The following is a 16,614-nucleotide window of genomic DNA, read 5'->3' as shown; positions in this document are numbered from 1 at the left end:
GTATTCTACCAAAGGCAACCACAGGGCTCTGTAGTCACCAGGAGTCAACACCGACTGCACACTCTTTAAGAACATAAGGAAAGCCTTGCTAGATCAGGCCAAGGCCTATCCAGACCAGCATCCTGCCTTACTTTTAAAACTGTCTAGATTGGAGACCATCACCACATCCAGTGGCAGTGAATTCCACAGTTTAACTACAAGTTGTGTCAAGATGTACTTCCTTTTGCCTGTCCCAAATCTCCCAGCACTTAGCTTCAACGAGCAGCCCTAGGTTCTAATATTATCAGAGAGGAATAAAAACTTTATATTTTTCGATGAGCCATGCATGGTTTTATGAGCCGCCATCATGTCCTCCCTTCCCTGCTTTCTTTCTAAACTAAAAAGGCCCCAAAGTTGTAGTCCTTCCTGATAGGGAAGTCACTCTACCCCCCTGATCATTGTGGTTGCCCTTCTCTGCATCTTTTCCAACCAGCAACCAGAACAGTAGGCACTACTTCCAGTGTGGTCATACCATAGATTTGTATAAGGCCACAATTTTTCTCACTGCAGAACAGTATTCCCTCTAAGAGGGATTCCCAGATGTTGTTGACTACAACCCCTAGCATCCTCAGCTGCAATAGCCTTTGTTTGGGGATTATGGGAGTTGTAGTCAACAACATCTGGGAATCCCCGTTAGAGGGAGCACTGCTGGGGAACTTCAAGGTTCCCTGGAACACCATTTGGAAATCACTGTCTGCACAGTAATGTGCAGGCTGAGATTCTCCACACCTGATACACAGAAGTCAAGTCAATGGGACTGTTGCTTAACTAACTTGGATGACTGATATGCTAATATTAGGCGAACACTGGTGGGGAGAGGGTTGGTTTGTGGGATCAAGAGGGAGGTATTAAAAGCCTAGACTATGCCTCCAAAAAGGAATGACATCACTCACCCACCCACACACCATCACCACTCAGAACACACACTCCCAAGGTTTGGTTCACATGGTATCCAAACTCACTTTTGGTCTCAGGCTAGTTGGGAAGGCGCTCAGCCTAATCACACAGAACAGAAGTGTCCAGACTCCCTAATGGATGCACGCCAAAGGTTCCAGAGGGAGCCAACACATAGATTTTTCACCGTGTGTGTGCATACATATGAACTTGCTGCAGCTTCTCTAATAACCAGCTTTCAGATTTCTCCCTCCCCCAAAAACAGATACTTGGAGACAAAAAAAGTTTCCAAGTTTCTACACCGATTCCAAAAATAAATGCTAGGAAGCACAATTTTTAAATTATGTCAATTGTTTTTAAAGCAGCATGGGATACAAAAGCTTGGAGAAACACCGTTATCCCCCAAACGTCCCATCCCAAATTTAGAATCCTTGTGTCCTTTATGCATGCATGCTGGAAAATATAAGCACTCTTTCTCAGTTATCAAATCTTGGTGAAAAGCATTCATGCAGAGATTTACATATTAGGGAGTGGAAAAATGTCTCCCCACACACAGCCCAAGCAAAACAACAAAATTATATGGACTCTATGGGCTCTATTATTGAGCTCTACATTCTAAGTGGCACAGTGGAGAAATGCTTGACTAAAATGCAGAAGGTTGCTGGTTCAAATCCTAGTGGGCAGCAGAGATATAGGAAGATGCTGGAAGGCATCATCTCATACTGTGTGGGAGGAGGAAATGGTAAACCCCTCCTGTATTCTACCAAAGTCAACCACAGGGCTCTGTGGGCGCCAAAAGTTGAAATTGACTTGACAGCACACTTTATCTTTATTATTGATCTGGGAATGTTTTGCCATTTCCTTTATTTCAGTGCTCACTTTAAGGCAACCAAAGCGCACAAATATTAGTGGCTATTCTGGTAAGGTTGGAGGTAGACTATGACCCCTTCCCATTTTGGCCCTGATCTCTCACTGCTGTTGCTAACTGACCTCAAACACCTGGCATGGCCTGCTCTTGTGCCTTTGGCTGCAGCTTGCGACCATCTGCTCATCCTGCAGATGCAACTACTGCTAAAGACACAAGAGCAGAGGCCAGGAAAGAAGATGGCAACCCACCCACATTTTACTAAGCCTAGAGGCTTTCAACAGAACTCTTCTCACTTCCCAGATCTGGAAACAAACATTTTCTCTCCCTGTCTAACTGAGGCTGCCCATGGTTATGCCCCACTGACTTAGACTTAGCTATGTGATACTCATTCAGCTGGTCCCAGTGGGACAAGTTGCAACCCAAAACATGTCCCCTTGAACTCAACAGGACTGATTTCAAAGTGAATATGCATAGGATCAGTCTATCAGTCACATTAAGTATATTGTGACTAATTTTAGCTGGGTTGGGGCTGATAATTTCTGAGTGCCTCAACAGCAGTTTTCAGTAGGATGTACATACCTATTCATTCTGCCTCACTGTTGCCTCTCGTCAAGTAGGTTTCAGAATTTAAAACCTGCAAACCTATTAACCTGAGACAAAAGTGGGTGGACAAACCAAAAACAGCAATTTCTTTCAAGCCTTGTTCAACTCTGGGGTGGGGTGGGGGAGTATAATTCATCACCAGTCCAAGGAGGTTCACTTCAAGCTCCTCTTTTTGTCCTGGATTTGAAGACATAGCAGTTTTGAAATTTCCCCTCCTCTGCAGCCTTTGGCACTTGGTTTCCAAGGGGTGGTCCAATTATTTCAAAAAGCACCGCCATCACCTCTGGACTAGGGCAACAGAAATATCCCACCCAAACACAGCATAATCTGGCAAATTGCAAGATTTTTTTTTATTTCTGTAGGGCTGGGGAACAAACAGCACACAGGGGTCATTGAGGTAAGCTTGCTATGAATTAAACATACTAGGGGCAATATTCAAGATAGGCGATGCAGAAGGGAGGAAGGAGGGAGGGAGAATTTTCACCACAGCCAACCAAAGAAACTCCTGTCCTGTGTGTGGGGGGGGGGGGTTTAAATTGGAAGCTGTTGTACATACTGGCTTAAAAACTTTGCAGAATGAACCCAGATCTTCATGTATATTAGGAGTAAATACCGCTGAGCTCATGGTCTTAAGCACATCTACTTGGGAGTAAGCTCAAATTGAACTCAGTGCAGCTTACTTCCAAGGAGTACAGGCTTGGCCTTCAAGTATGCTTGGACTGAAGCCTTGATTTTATTTATTTCTATTTATTCATTCATTTATTCAGATTTAGACACCCCTTCCTAGAACCTACAATGCAAACTCATGCATATATGAAGTTTCACTATGTTCAAGGGACTCATGTGAGGGGAACATGCCCTAGCCCCTAGGTACATGTTCAGCCTGATTCTGCACATGTTTACCCAGAAATCCCAACTGTGCTCGGTGGCACTTACTTCTGAGTAAACATGCATGGAATTGAACTACAGGCTTGTTTTTATTCTGTTGGCTATGAAAATGTGCAACTAGTTCTCCATTTATTAGAAGCTTCATTTTATAAAATCAGCCAGCTGTCTTTTATGATCTTTTTCTAAAGATAAAAAGAGCTATTTTCTCCTTCAAAATATTTCTCCAGCTCATTTCTTGTGAAATAATTTTGTCCAGCTTAACTATTTTTAAAGATTTAAAAGGCATATAGTAAGAGGGATTTGAATTGCAACCTCCTACAGATATTCAAGATTTAACTGTTCACCATCAAGTTCTAAAAGCCAGTCACTTTTATATCTCCAGTTTTCCTTTATCTTCTATTATCCAACTGTTTCTAATTGTGCTGGGCAAGTTTTATATAGTAATCAGTAAATAAATAAATAATCAGGTAGGCACCTACTGATCTCTTATGAGTTTAAGAACTTGTCTCTTTCTGTCTTTGACGCTAGTCAGTTTATAACCCTACATCTATTTACCTGGAAGAAAAACTGCCATTTTGTGCCCATATGCTTAGAAATCCCCTTGAAATTAAAAACCCTTACTTCTGAGTACATGTGCACAGGATTGGGCTGCAATTCTCAAGGAAACTGACAGGTATCTACGTCCTGAAAAGGATTCAGAATGAGGTGAGATAGAGTGACTTTAAGTTTAGAAGCTGAGACTCCCCCAGGCTTCTTGATTTTAATTGTCTGCACTCAGTGAAACTTGGAAAGCACACTTCACTTTACTTCTCAATAGCAGTGTTTTTAAAAGGCAGCATGTTAGCTTTACAGATAATTACAGGTGCCTCCACCCCCCACCCCCAACCATGATGCAAGAAATAGATCTCATTACACATTTGTCCTAAATCTAATTAAAAATTCCTTTTGCATACTTCCCTCCCCTAATTTCTTTGCTCAGAACTACCTTTTGAGATATTATTGTGCCAACACATATTTTTCACGAGCCCTTAAAACCTCAGCCCTAGGGACTCCTACCTAGGTGCAAGCCCCATTGAACTCAGTGGGACTTGCTTCCGAGTAAACATGGCTAGGATTGCCCTACAAGTAACCTTTTTTATGGTAAACCCCGTTGCTGCCTATTTGATATGGAAACTGGGAGCCTTTCCTTTGCCTTGGAGAATCAACACAGCAGTGCAAATTAATTTTCTCTTCCATTCAATCATTTTATGAGCATCAGCTTGGTCCTGGACAGGCGGAGGGGGGCCTTTAAATCCCACCCTCACCCCTTCCACCTCCCTTAGTGAAATATTGCCCCCTCCTCACCCCTGATTCCCTTATCTGGAGTCCATTTTTAACTTTGGTAATAATACTAAAAACAGAAGGAAAAATGGCTCTATGCAAACATCCCGACAGTGAGCTTTAGTTCAGATAAAAGGAGCTGGTTTCTCCTAACTCGACAGACACTGGGAAAAAAGCAATAAAGATAAAGAGGGCAGGCAGACACCGCTGAAGCCGGCTCCTCCAAGTTTTACTGAGAGCCGAGGAAAGGGGGGGGGGGAAGTAACACCGATGAAATTTACAGTAAGATACTAAACAAGGACGGAAATTGACGGAGGAGGCCACCAGCCTGGTCAATTTCATCCTCAGCGCAGAAAGTCTGATTAGGGCGGACTTCCATTCTGAACCACCATCCAGGTTGGTAGCCCCGATCTTGCGCCATGTTTACTCGGAAGTAAGCCCCACACCGAGCTGAAACAGACTCGCTTGCAAAAGGACATCCCATCCCTTCCCGTCCTCAATCATGTTTATTCGGAAGTTATTGAAATGGAGTTGACTGCTAAGGCTTCTGTCTTCGATACACTTACTGGGAAGTCAATCCTGTGGAACTGCTGCTGCTACTCCGAGCGCATTCCCCCTTTGAACAAACCCGCTTAAAATTGGTCTGCGAGGATGTCACTCCAAACGCTCTTATTGAGAGTATTTAATTTGGACACGGAAAAGTAGGCGAGAATTAGGTCTGGTGAAAGTTCGTAAGATTGTGCTGCACGTGTGCTGAGGGCCCGATCCTGCTTAAGGCAGCAACGCTATACACACTTAACCTGGGAATACACCCCACTGTAAATAATGAGACTTCCTTCCAAACAAAGATGCGGAGAACGCGGCTTCACGTTTAATCAGAAGTCAGACCAAATTGGTTTCAATGGGAATTCGCTCCTGATTACAGCCCGATCCTACCTACGCTTACGCAGAAGTAAGCCCAAGTGATTCCAACAGGACGGAATAAACGTCGGTCCTGTTCGAATCAATTGGACTTACTTCTGCATAAACTTTGGCAGGATCGGGCTGCAAGCCTGATGTTTAGGAGTGTAACCTAAAAGAAAACAAGATGTACTGAGATCAAGGAGGCTCTTTTGCAATGCAGTGAGTAGGAATGGGAAACTTAACTCACTTGGAAGGCTATTACGCCGAGGTGAGGGCCCCTAATCACGTGCAACACGCACGATCCTACTCGGGCGTAAATTCTAGCTATTGTAATGGGACGTGTATAGAGTTGAGGCCGGGCAGTTCAAATAATGAGGAGAATCTCGGGGGTCGCGGCTTTCTTGGAAGTAAGTTGCTTAGTTCAGTGGAGTGGACGAAACTTGCCAGTAAACGCGGTATGAAAGAGGACAATATTTCCCTGAATGCAAGGCACCAGAACCACCTTGATGAATCCTAACCACCCAGACTACTCTGGACCACTTCCTTTGGGAGTCCCACCGAGCTCAGGGAGCTTACTTTAGTGTAGCCTTGCATCAAAACACAGCAGGGCTTCCTTCTGAATCCAACTCCCACCATCCCCAGTTACAACCGTTTCGGATGGTGAGAGTTTCAAGCCCAAGCCTGAGGACTTAGATTGCAATCGTATGCCCACTGACTAAAGTCAGACTTACTTCAAAAGCCAAGTGGCAAAGATCGCGCTGTTGGTCCCATTTAACCCATTTAATTCGAATTACTTGGCAACTCATCCGTTTCCACTCACCCCAAAAAGCAGCGCCGAATTCATTTGGGAGGGGGATCTTTTAAGCCATGCCTAGTTTTAAATTCAGTTCCCTTTCAAAATACGCGCCCTGCTTGAGAGAAGGCGCGTTTCTAGCTCCGGACTAAAGGCAGGCTTACTCGCAAGCAAGTCCTGTTGCAATCTTGCTTCCAAATAAATCCAGGATCTTCACTTTGGCGGCCCTGTAAAGTGTCACTCGCTGAGTGCAATCCAGAAGAGAGCCAAGCTGCCATTCTTTACACAGAAAACGGGGTTCCTTCCCATCCACACCTCCCGTCTAATCACAAGCCACTGAAACCCGTCTGCTTCCGGAGTAACTTATTCCGGAGAGAAGAAGGTAGTTTCTCCCCCACATCTCTGCAATACGAAAAGCCCCCTCTCTCTCCCCGCTCTGCCACGTGTTAATGTTGCCTATGCTGGCCAACTCGCCTCCTTTTCCCCACCGGTTCGGAATCCGAATTAAGAGTTTAAACCGATTAAAGTCCCAGGTTTAAGGAGAGGCCCTTCATGCCGTAATCCTAGATGCGTGTTCACACAACTATTTAAAGCTTTCCCCGCCCTCCCCAGACCATTCAGCTAAACGCAGATGTACTGCAGTTCATACTGATCCTATCTGAAGCCCCCTCGTCGGATTTACTTCCGTGTAAAGACGCTTAAAGTTGCCTAGAAGTGTGTTTGAAACAACAAACGTTTCCAAAGCGATTAACACAGAGAAATAATAAATAAATAAGATCGACCCCTGTCCCCAAAGGGCTCACAATCTAAAAAGAAACACAAGACAGACCAGCAACAATCACTGGAAGGAGGCTGTGCTGGGGTTGGATAGGGCCTGCTACTCTCCCCCTGCTAAAGAAAGAGAATCACCAAGTTGAAAGGCGCCTCTTTGCCAAGTTAAGCCTCTTAATGGGATCCACCTGATTTCCCCGGGAGTAACTCAGCCACCTGGAATTTTTCTGAGCGAACTGCTTAGGATCAAGTCTGCCAAACGCGCAGCGCCTTTCCTATGCAGGCTTCCTCAGAAGCGAGGAGCTCTGTTGATTCGTTCAGTGCAGCTTCCTCCGCAGTAAGGGTGCCTACAGGTCTGCTGCGGCCTTCTCTTCCCGTTAGCTGACACCGTTGCAACATCTCAATCGGACCCTAATCGGATCGCGTTGTAAGATTTGAACACAATAAATACCCCGCGCAAATTTGGTAGTGTGTGGCTACAACAATTGTCAGATTCATAATGAGTGGTAGTAGAAATAGCGGTTCGCGCGCAAACCCCTGCGCAAATCGCAGGCTACACCACCACTTTGGAGGAGGGAAATGGGGGGGGCGGGATCGGTCTATTTATTCGCGTTGGATTTGTTGGTGAAATGGCCTTGGTTTCAAGGGAAGCTGATTCCATGAGACTTATTTGGGTTTCAAGGCGAACAGGAGAGCGTGAAAGCAGACGATCATCTATTCCCGTAAGGCAACCGCGCAGGAAAAGTTAGATTTCCACTCTCCCCGCCACAATCTGCAAGCTTGCAGACTCTCTCGCACACAGAACCCTTCTCCTCTCTGAACAAGTAAGACTCCATTTCGCTCTACTTACGACTCACCATGGTTTCTACAGCTCTCCCCCCCCCCCGCCGCCCTTTCCAATTTGACAGAGACTAAGCCGGAGATCCTCGGCACGCACCGAATACAGTGGGGGACCCTTTCGAATGGAAACCGAATTTTGGGACCGCGTGGTTCAAAGCCGCCCTCAAAAGAAGCAAAAATGAATCCCACCTAAAGGAGGAGCGATAGGCGAACAGGCCAAATCTCAAACACACCATTTTGCTCCTGCCCAGCGACATACAGGGGAGGCACACTTTCAAGCTTCCCCGGAAAGGCCGCGCCACTTACTTTGGAGTCAACCCATGTGAACACAGCGGGACCTCCCTCCCCAGTAAACCGGCGTGGACTCCCGCAGCACCGCAGAGAGGGAAGGTGGAAACTGGCCAATCCAGCCTAGGGTCTACTTGGGAGTAAGGCCTACTGAGACTAATGGAGTTAGAGTTTTACTCCACCGTAGAGCAGAAGAGGCCACGACACGAGGCCTAACCACTTGAAATCTCCACCAGGTGTGCTCTATTTTACTCCCACCACCACCACCTGGTCCTTCCCGCACGATCAAAATCGGTTTGCATACTCCTCAGGTGCAGAGACCTGTGTTGAAGGACGAAACTACATCGCTGTAGACTCAGAGCCCGCTGCAATAATCACGTGACCTTCAAGAGCAGCAAATCCTATTTCTCGATGCCGAACAGGCCGGCTTCTGAGGATCCCGTCAAGGAGAAGCAACTTTTAAGTCCCAACCGGTCCAAACACGTGTCCACTATTACTACTAAATACTACATTACTACTAATAGTATTGTCTAGCTCCCCCAAAGCTCTGGATGGGACTTCAAACGCTTACTGTGTTGGCTGGATCATGTCATCTATTTACACTTGATATAATTTATAATCCAGATTCGCGGCTGGGAAACAAGATTCCCTCTTAGGTACGTGAATTCCCCGAGCTTAACTCCCATAAAAACAGCGCGTTGCTCGCAGAATTATACTGCGAAGTTTTCCTGCCGCGCTTACCTACTTACTGCTTTCAAGGGTGTTTGGTCCTGGAAGAATACAACCAAACTGGATTTCCCTCAGTCTCTCTCTCTGCTCCAGCTGAGGAAGTGGAAACATTCCACTTCCGTGAGGAGAGAAGCGGAAGTTTACTCTTGAGTAAACCATGTCGAGGCTGGATCGGGGAACTATGATCGCCTTTGATTTAGGCTGGCCCAAACCGGCTTCAGATTCAAGCCCTTCGGATTAAGGGAGTTCTGAATGAGGATTGCGCGTCTAAACACAATATCCGAAGAAGAAAGCTCAGTTGGGTGTGCCAGCCACTGAAATCCTTTCAGATGCCGACATTTATTTTCAACTTTTAACAAATATATATATTAATAATTTCTACACGACAGACATCCATCTAGACTAGAGCCCACAGTATCCCTTTAAGGAACGCTGCCTTTAAGATTGGTAGCAAAGCAAAGAAAGCCAACACTTTATCTCGAAGACTGTGTTAAAACGACTTTTTATGCAAGTTTATATAATGCGGACATGCTTTTAGATTTAATCTTTTAAAATAAATAGAGTTATAAGATCGATGTATGTATCCAAGCTCTGTTAGCAGTAGTTTCTCTGAGATGGGAGACTAGCACTTTCCTAGAAGCGGCCTCTGGTTCTGTGCAACTGGAAAACTCTCCGGCTTTGACTGTTACTTGGGAGCAACTAGGGATCAGGGCCCCACCAGTGCTTACTCTGAAGGAAGGCTGCCAACTTGCCATCCTAGGCTCGCTTACTTGGGAGCAAGTCCCACCGAGTAAAAGAGGTGTTGGTTTTTCTTCTTACCAGGTCAACACAAGAAACACGCGTTCACACAGGCTGGGGGAGTCAGTCCATCTATTCTAATGGGACATAATTCGAAGTAGACACTGGATCCCAAACAGGCTCCTTGGGAAGATAGTAGCAGTTTAATGTATAGTTTTAATGGTGGTGTTACTATTAGTTAAATATTTAATTGAATAATGGCTTTAAAGTGATATTTTTCTGTTGTTTTTCTTTATTGGGATTTTGTATAATTCTGATCAAGGATTGAAACAATTCATTCAAACAGGCTCCTCGGAGAGGTGGTTTCAATGGGGCAGTTTCAGCCGGGGTAGGATGCTAAAGTCGTAGGATACCATAAGTCCCATTGCAATAAGTGGATTAACTTCTGAGTCAAAACCGAGCAGCTATCCTACTGCTCGCTCGCTTACTTGGGAGTAACGTCCTTGACTCAGTGAGGTTCATTTCCAAATGTTATTTCACAGCCTGCGGCTGTAAGTAGGAAATACATTCCTTTACCAATGGGATGTATTTTAAAGTAAAAAAATTTAGGGTGGGGTGTAAGTTGGGGGGGGCACTTTGCTGTTAATACAACTCAGGGAAGAAGACATGTAAAAAGAAAGGGTTTTTTTTTAAGGATCCGTATATTTCAAGAAAAAATGCATTTTAATGCCCAATATCCAACATCACTTGGAATCTGATAATAATTAGAATATAATAATAATAAATATGTACTAGAAGGACTGAGCAGAAAAAGAACCCTGTAATGAATGCTAGAAATCATATGCTGCCTTACTTTAAAGTAACCACATCGATTCCAAGCCAGATTACTCTGCACTGCAGTAGTTTATAGTACCATGAGGCAAATCCTCGCCCAGGCCTCACTCCCAAGTTTACAAGGAATTAAGCTCCATTGAACTCAGAAGGTTTTACTTCTAGGTAATCATGTATTAGATTGTGCCCTCAGTATCCCCGCCTTGAAATTTAAAAAAAGCTTCCCTTAGGCATTGCTTATTTTGGACACATCACTGATCCTTCAACCTCAGTTTCCTAGTCTGTAAAACAGGAATAGCTGCGACCTTATAGATCTGCTGCAAAGATAAACATCTCAGAAATTATAAACGACACCCAGAAGATGCTAGAGAGATGGTAGCCATCAACAGTGGCATTGTTATCAGTGTGGCAACAAATAATTTGATGATGATGATGATGATGATGATCCTGCACGGTAGGGTTGATATTATTGCAACAGTTGATTGCTACTCTAATTTGTGATCAATAATCAGTCAGTTATCTCAGGGGCAGTTTGCGAGCCCAGAGAACAATTGCTATGGGGCGGCCAATAAATAAAAGCATGATTATTTATTATAAAGGTGGGTGAAGGGCAGAGACTTTTTTCCCCTTTCACCAGATGGTCTGCCCAAGCTTTTGAGCATCTACATTTCCACTTAGTCCCCACACTTGGAAGAGAATCACTTGCCTCTCTGCATACAAGAAGTCTAAGCTACTCCACCCTCTCCCCAAATGTGCTACCAAGCTGCACCCAACTCCCTGACGCTTAACATGCTGCTTTGTCCAGATTAAATATTTAGCTTAAAGTTAAGAAATGCTGGTTTGGGGTCACAAACACACAGCTTTTAAATTCCCGAGGAAATTCCTACCTGCCTCTGTTCCCCCACTGCACACACACACTGTCTCATATATTATACACACACATTACACCCTGATCACGTTGGTTGAGATCACTTTAAACAAACCCGTGGCCTTTTGTTTACATCAGTCTTCACCGAGGTAAACGCAGTAGAAAGGAGTTTGCTGAAGTTCAAAGGCGGCCGTGGGGACCCTTCTCTACGCACGCGCACCACTTCCTAGGTCTCCAGAAAGAAAGAAAGAAAAAGAAAGAAAGAAAGAAAGAAAGAAAGAAAGAAAGAAAGAAAGTTTTCCTTTCAAATCCACCTCTGTCTGGAAAAGGCCAAGCAAAAGGCAGGCAGTTATACCGACAAAACTTCTTGTCAATTTTATCCTTGGTACAGGAAGAGCTACAAAATTTTGACCACACAGCAAACTTCCGGCTATTATCAAATCAGTCTAGTATTTTTTTGGTGGGGGCTGCAAATCCCCCCTTCTTCTTTTGACATCCACTATTCCCAAAATGTCCATCTGTTTCAGAAAGCGGCACATCTGAATTCCTTTGGTGATCGCGGGAAAGTTTCATCAAAACAACGTCGATTATGAATTATTTTGCATGGTTGGCTTTGTGACTGTTGCTGCAGAAAGCCACCCTGTCCTGGAAATCTATTGATAATCTTGAGCTACATATTATTAAAAAAAAAAAAAGCGCCCAAACCCCTGCCAGGCAAAGTCCTATTGAACTCAATGGGCTTTACTTCTGAGTAAAGATGCTTAAAGTTTGAGTTCTGTAGTCCTGTTTCAATGCAAGAAGCCATTTTAAACGTTCTGCAAGGGGTAAAAGCGGGGGGGGGGGTATGAAAGGCTCTGGAAAAAAGACCTTGAGAAGGGAATTTGGATTTCCCTGCGAGGTTTGAATTTTCGCTGCAAAGGGCATCAAATCTGTGTTTGCATGCAGCAAAGGAGGGACATTTTAAAAATGGGGAGGGTGATTTTCCCAAACCATTCCGGATTAGGCCCCTTTGGGAACAGGAAAACACACAGTCTTGCAAACACAACACAGCCCAAGATAAAAATATACACATCCCAGCTCAATATGCACCACAGTCACCTCCTTTCCCCTCCATTTTTCAGCCCCCAGAAGTGTACACAGGTGTCAGCCACTTTCAGAAGTCCCCTTCCCCCTCCCACAAAAAAATAAAAAATTTAAAAAAGCTTTGGCGATGAAGGCCTTCGACCTGAGTGGGGAAACTGGTGCTTATAAGAACTCGAGTCCCTTTCTCCTCTTCCCATTCCCCAAGAAACAACAATTGAAACTCTTCCATCCCAGGGAGAGACAGAAAACAGGAGCCTTTATGCAGCACTGCTTCGTTGGGGGTGGGTGATGGTTGCAAAAGAGAGGGCGAGATGGTTGCATGTTTTTAAGGGGGGGCAGCTGGAGAGATGCATAAGCATGGGGGGGGGCGCATCTCTGCCAGGCCAAGGAGGCTGGCTGAATTGTAGCCACCCACCAGATTGGGTTCCACCTTGATCAGGACACAACCTAGCAGGTCTTCCCACCCACCCTCACTTTACTGGTTGTGGGGGGGGGTGTTTGCATTCCTGTACTTTCAACTTGGTCCTCCCCCCCCAACTTCTTCACAGGAGGGTCCAGCAAGCAACAGCTGGAAGGTGGCAGTGGTAAAACATTCCCTTAGATCTGCCCCCCCCTTCCATCCACCCCCTTTAGCTTAGCTGGGGGTCTTTGCATTGAAGCAGAGCTTTGGGGGGGGGAGAAATGAAGGGCTTTTGACTCACAGTAATCGCCCGAGGCTTGGAGTTGGGAGGAGAAGTCTGGGGAAGGGTTGTTGTTGTTGCTGCTGCTGCTGCTGCTGCTATTCCTTCATCAAAAGCATCCAACGGGGCTCAGCATCCTTGTAAAAATAAATGCCCTTCCTTTTCCAAACTCCTTGCAAGGAAGAAGAGAGAGAGAGAGAGAGAGAGAGAGAGAGAGAGAGAGAGAGAGAGATAGAGAGAGAGGAGTTGGGTCCCACTTCTGGATCCTCCCAAAGATTCAAAGACACAAATGGAGAGATCTCCCACGTCTCCGCTGGTCTATTCCATAGATTTCGCTTGGCACCTTTCGGATCTTCTCTTTAAAATGTTCCATTAAATAAAAAGGGGAGAGAGAGAGAGGGAAAGAGAGGGCGAGATCCCGTTTGGAGACTCAACAGCCCTCCCCACTCCCTTCTTCCCTCCCCCTCCTGCGCTGACGTTGCTGCTGTCAATCTTGAAGAGCCCGGCTAGCTCCTTGCCATAGGATCTTCCAAACAACTGGCCCACTTCTCTCTCTCTTCCCTCCCCACCACCCACTTCTCTCTCTCTCAACCTGAGATCCCCTTTCCCCAAACAGGCTCTTCCCACCCTCTGCTTAGCGTACCCTGGAATCAAGCAGGGGCAAAGATGGTCTCCCCCGCCACCAACTTCTCAGTGTCTGGATCCTGCTTTCAGGAAGGGAGGGGGGGTTAGAGGCACATCATGGTTTAAATTATAGTACATCTGGAGAGCACAGTCAAGCTAAAAACACGCCCAGGGCATCAGCTAATAGGGCCTGTACTGCTCGAGAGATAGCAGGCCCTGGCTCATGTCTACAGAGAAAAATTAGCTGGAGCGCAGGGGTTGTGGGGAGAGGCCTTCTTCCCACCTTGGGCTAGCCAGGAAGCTCTTTCAACAGCCTGGCAGGCAGGTAGATCTCCAACAGGTGCTCCATCCATGTGGAGTTGCCAACACTGGCCCCGTTGAATGCAGAATGTTCCGAGCACAGAACTTCAGTGGACACAGGTAGGTGCAGGACCCATCGCCTCACACTCCATGCCCAAGAAATGCCACTCAGAAGCTCATCTGGCTTCCCTTGATGTTCTAACTTGCTGGGGAGGAACCACTTTGAGCTCAACTCTCTTGGCCTGTCAGTAACGACTCTGATGAGAACTCCTTTGCCAGCTCAAACCAAGGGCCCATCCATGCCAACATCTGCTATTCAGCAGCAGCTAACCAGATGCCTCTGGGAAGCCCACAAGCAAGGCAGGAAGATTCTGGCCAGTCCCCCATTTATCCCAGGTACTCTGCTTCTGAACATGGAGGCTCCACTAAGCAAGCACAGCAAATTATTAATCACTGCGCCCTCATCCTTTATGCACCTGTGTAATCCTGGTTTTTTTTTAAATGCCCTCCCTTAAGTGGTTCATTAACATCGTGCAAGGAAGTAGTTTCTTTTGTCCCTCCTGAACCTCTCTCTTTCTCTCCACACATTCATAAATACTATACGCCTCGTCTTAGGACATCTCTGATTTGCCTTCCTTTTTCTTCTGCCAGCTAAAAGGCCTCAGTCTTTCCTCTCAGAAAAATAAGCTACAACCCCTTGGTCATTTCAGCTGTTTTCTTCGGTACTTTCCCAATTCAAGGGTATCGTTTGGCGTCCTATCATTGGTTCATAAGCGGGGATCCACAGATGTAGGTTTTGCTCACCAGCCAGCCATTATGTGTGGTCACCACCAATGCCCTCTCCTACTCCACAGAAAGGATTCCTGCTGGGTTGTTGTTGTTGTTGTTTTAATGTTCTCAAAAACAGCAATTGAAATTAGATCACTGGTGAGGAGATCTGTATGGTGCTGGGTGTCCTGCTTGCCAAAGGGCTGTCTGGGAGGGGTGGCATTTGCCACTGGTAAGCAGGCAAGTGGAATTGTATATTTATTTTATTTAACATATCTGTGTACTGCCCAAAACACAAGTCTCTGTAGATGCCTGTTAATAAGGGTGGGAATGCGAACCCTGTATATGCCATCTCTGAATTAAAGTAAGAAGTGTATACCACACAGGCTTCGAAACCTCAACAGGTAAAGGAACCATAAGCATTTTCCTCCGAGTTTGTAACATGGGAATAATCATGGTTCATGGCCTACCTCAGCTCCCCTTTGTGAGATAGTTCACTGCTCTTTCCCACTTTTTAAAAATGGGAGAACTGAGGCCCAAAGACAGCGACATGCCCAAGGCCATGCAATTGACTCTGTGGCAGAGTTGGGATTTGAACTAATTTCCAGAAGCAACACCTGCTCTCTTAGCCCTACGGAACCACACTGAATGATATGAACATTTAACAAAACGGTTGAATGATTTGCACATGTACAGGTATTGCGTAAAAGAATTAGGTTAACAGTGCTCCAAAATGTTTATAATACAGACATTTTAGGGCACCCCAATGGGAAGATCCATCAAGTTCAGCATCCTGTTTCTCACAGTAGCCAGACAAATGCCTGTGGGAAATCCAGAAACTAGGCATGAAGGCAACAGCCCAGCCCAGCATCAGCAATTCAGAAGAATATGCTGCCACCAAACACAAAAATTCCATTCACTATCATGGCTAATAGCGACCGATAGAGCCATCTTCAATTAAAATGCTTGGTCCTTTTTCTGAAAGTCATTTAAGATAGTGGCCATCATGTGGTAGTAAGTTCCATATGTTGACACTCAGTAAATACACACAGAAAAGATGCCCCACCCCTCACCGACAACTGTGGGCAGACAAAACAGCCAAGCATTTAAAAATAAATAAAAATTCCTAGGCATCTGCAAAGAGCCAACTGCCTAGAGTTCAAACAGGACTACTAACACCAAAGTGATTAAAGGCTTATCAGCTTGAAGGGACTTTTAAAGTTTAAGAGCCACATGCTAAAAAATATTTAGTGTCTTGTGAAAACCAAGGTTCATTCTTCCTAGCATGGTTCTGGGGAATTTGCATGCCTTTATGCCAAACAAAGATCTCACACACCCTATTTATCCGCTTTTTTGTGGCACCTTAATGACATAATTAATTTAACATGGTAGAAGCTTTTGTGGACTACACTACAGTCCGTTCCAAATTCTTGCAACTTCTTGTGGCTTCGGGGCAGGGACCTGCCTCCCTCCTTCCTACTGGGTGTATAGTTCTATACACATGATTGCACTATTTTAAACATCTTCTCCCTAAACATAAGAACAGCCCTGCTGAATCAAGTCCAAGGCCTATCTAGTCCAGCATCCTGTTTCCCACAGTGGCCCACCAGATGCCTCTGAGAAGCCCACAGGCAAGAGGTGGGAATATGCCCTCTCTCCTGCTGTGGCTTCCCTGCAACTGGGATTCTGAGGCATCTTGCCTCTGAGGCTGGAGGTAACCTATAGCCACCAGACTAGTAGCCACTGTCCTCAACGAATTTGTCCAAGCCCCCCCCCCCCCCTTTTA

At 45.4% G+C, this 16,614-nt stretch overlaps 1 protein-coding gene across 4 annotated transcripts in view; it reads right to left on the bottom strand.

The window, feature by feature from the left end:
* TBX4 (T-box transcription factor 4) overlaps positions 1-16,614 on the bottom strand; it is a 132,586-nt gene that overhangs the window by 73,866 nt on the left and 42,106 nt on the right. Inside the window, exon 1 of one of the 4 annotated variants that reach the window (XM_053274548.1) lies at positions 8,957-9,068. The exons of 1 other annotated variant lie outside the window; for it this stretch is intronic. The gene's annotated coding sequence lies outside the window, so the exon portion shown is untranslated. Of the gene's footprint in view, positions 1-8,225; positions 8,360-8,948; positions 9,069-16,614 lie in introns of those variants that run through there. 2 more of the 4 variants (XM_053274546.1, XM_053274549.1) reach the window with 2 other exon arrangements.

The sequence above is a fragment of the Hemicordylus capensis genome, chromosome 12 (assembly GCF_027244095.1).
Source record: "Hemicordylus capensis ecotype Gifberg chromosome 12, rHemCap1.1.pri, whole genome shotgun sequence".
Lineage (NCBI taxonomy): Eukaryota > Metazoa > Chordata > Lepidosauria > Squamata > Cordylidae > Hemicordylus > Hemicordylus capensis.
The sequence above is the reverse complement of the archived record's forward strand: the minus strand, read 5'-3'. Positions and strand labels throughout refer to the sequence as shown.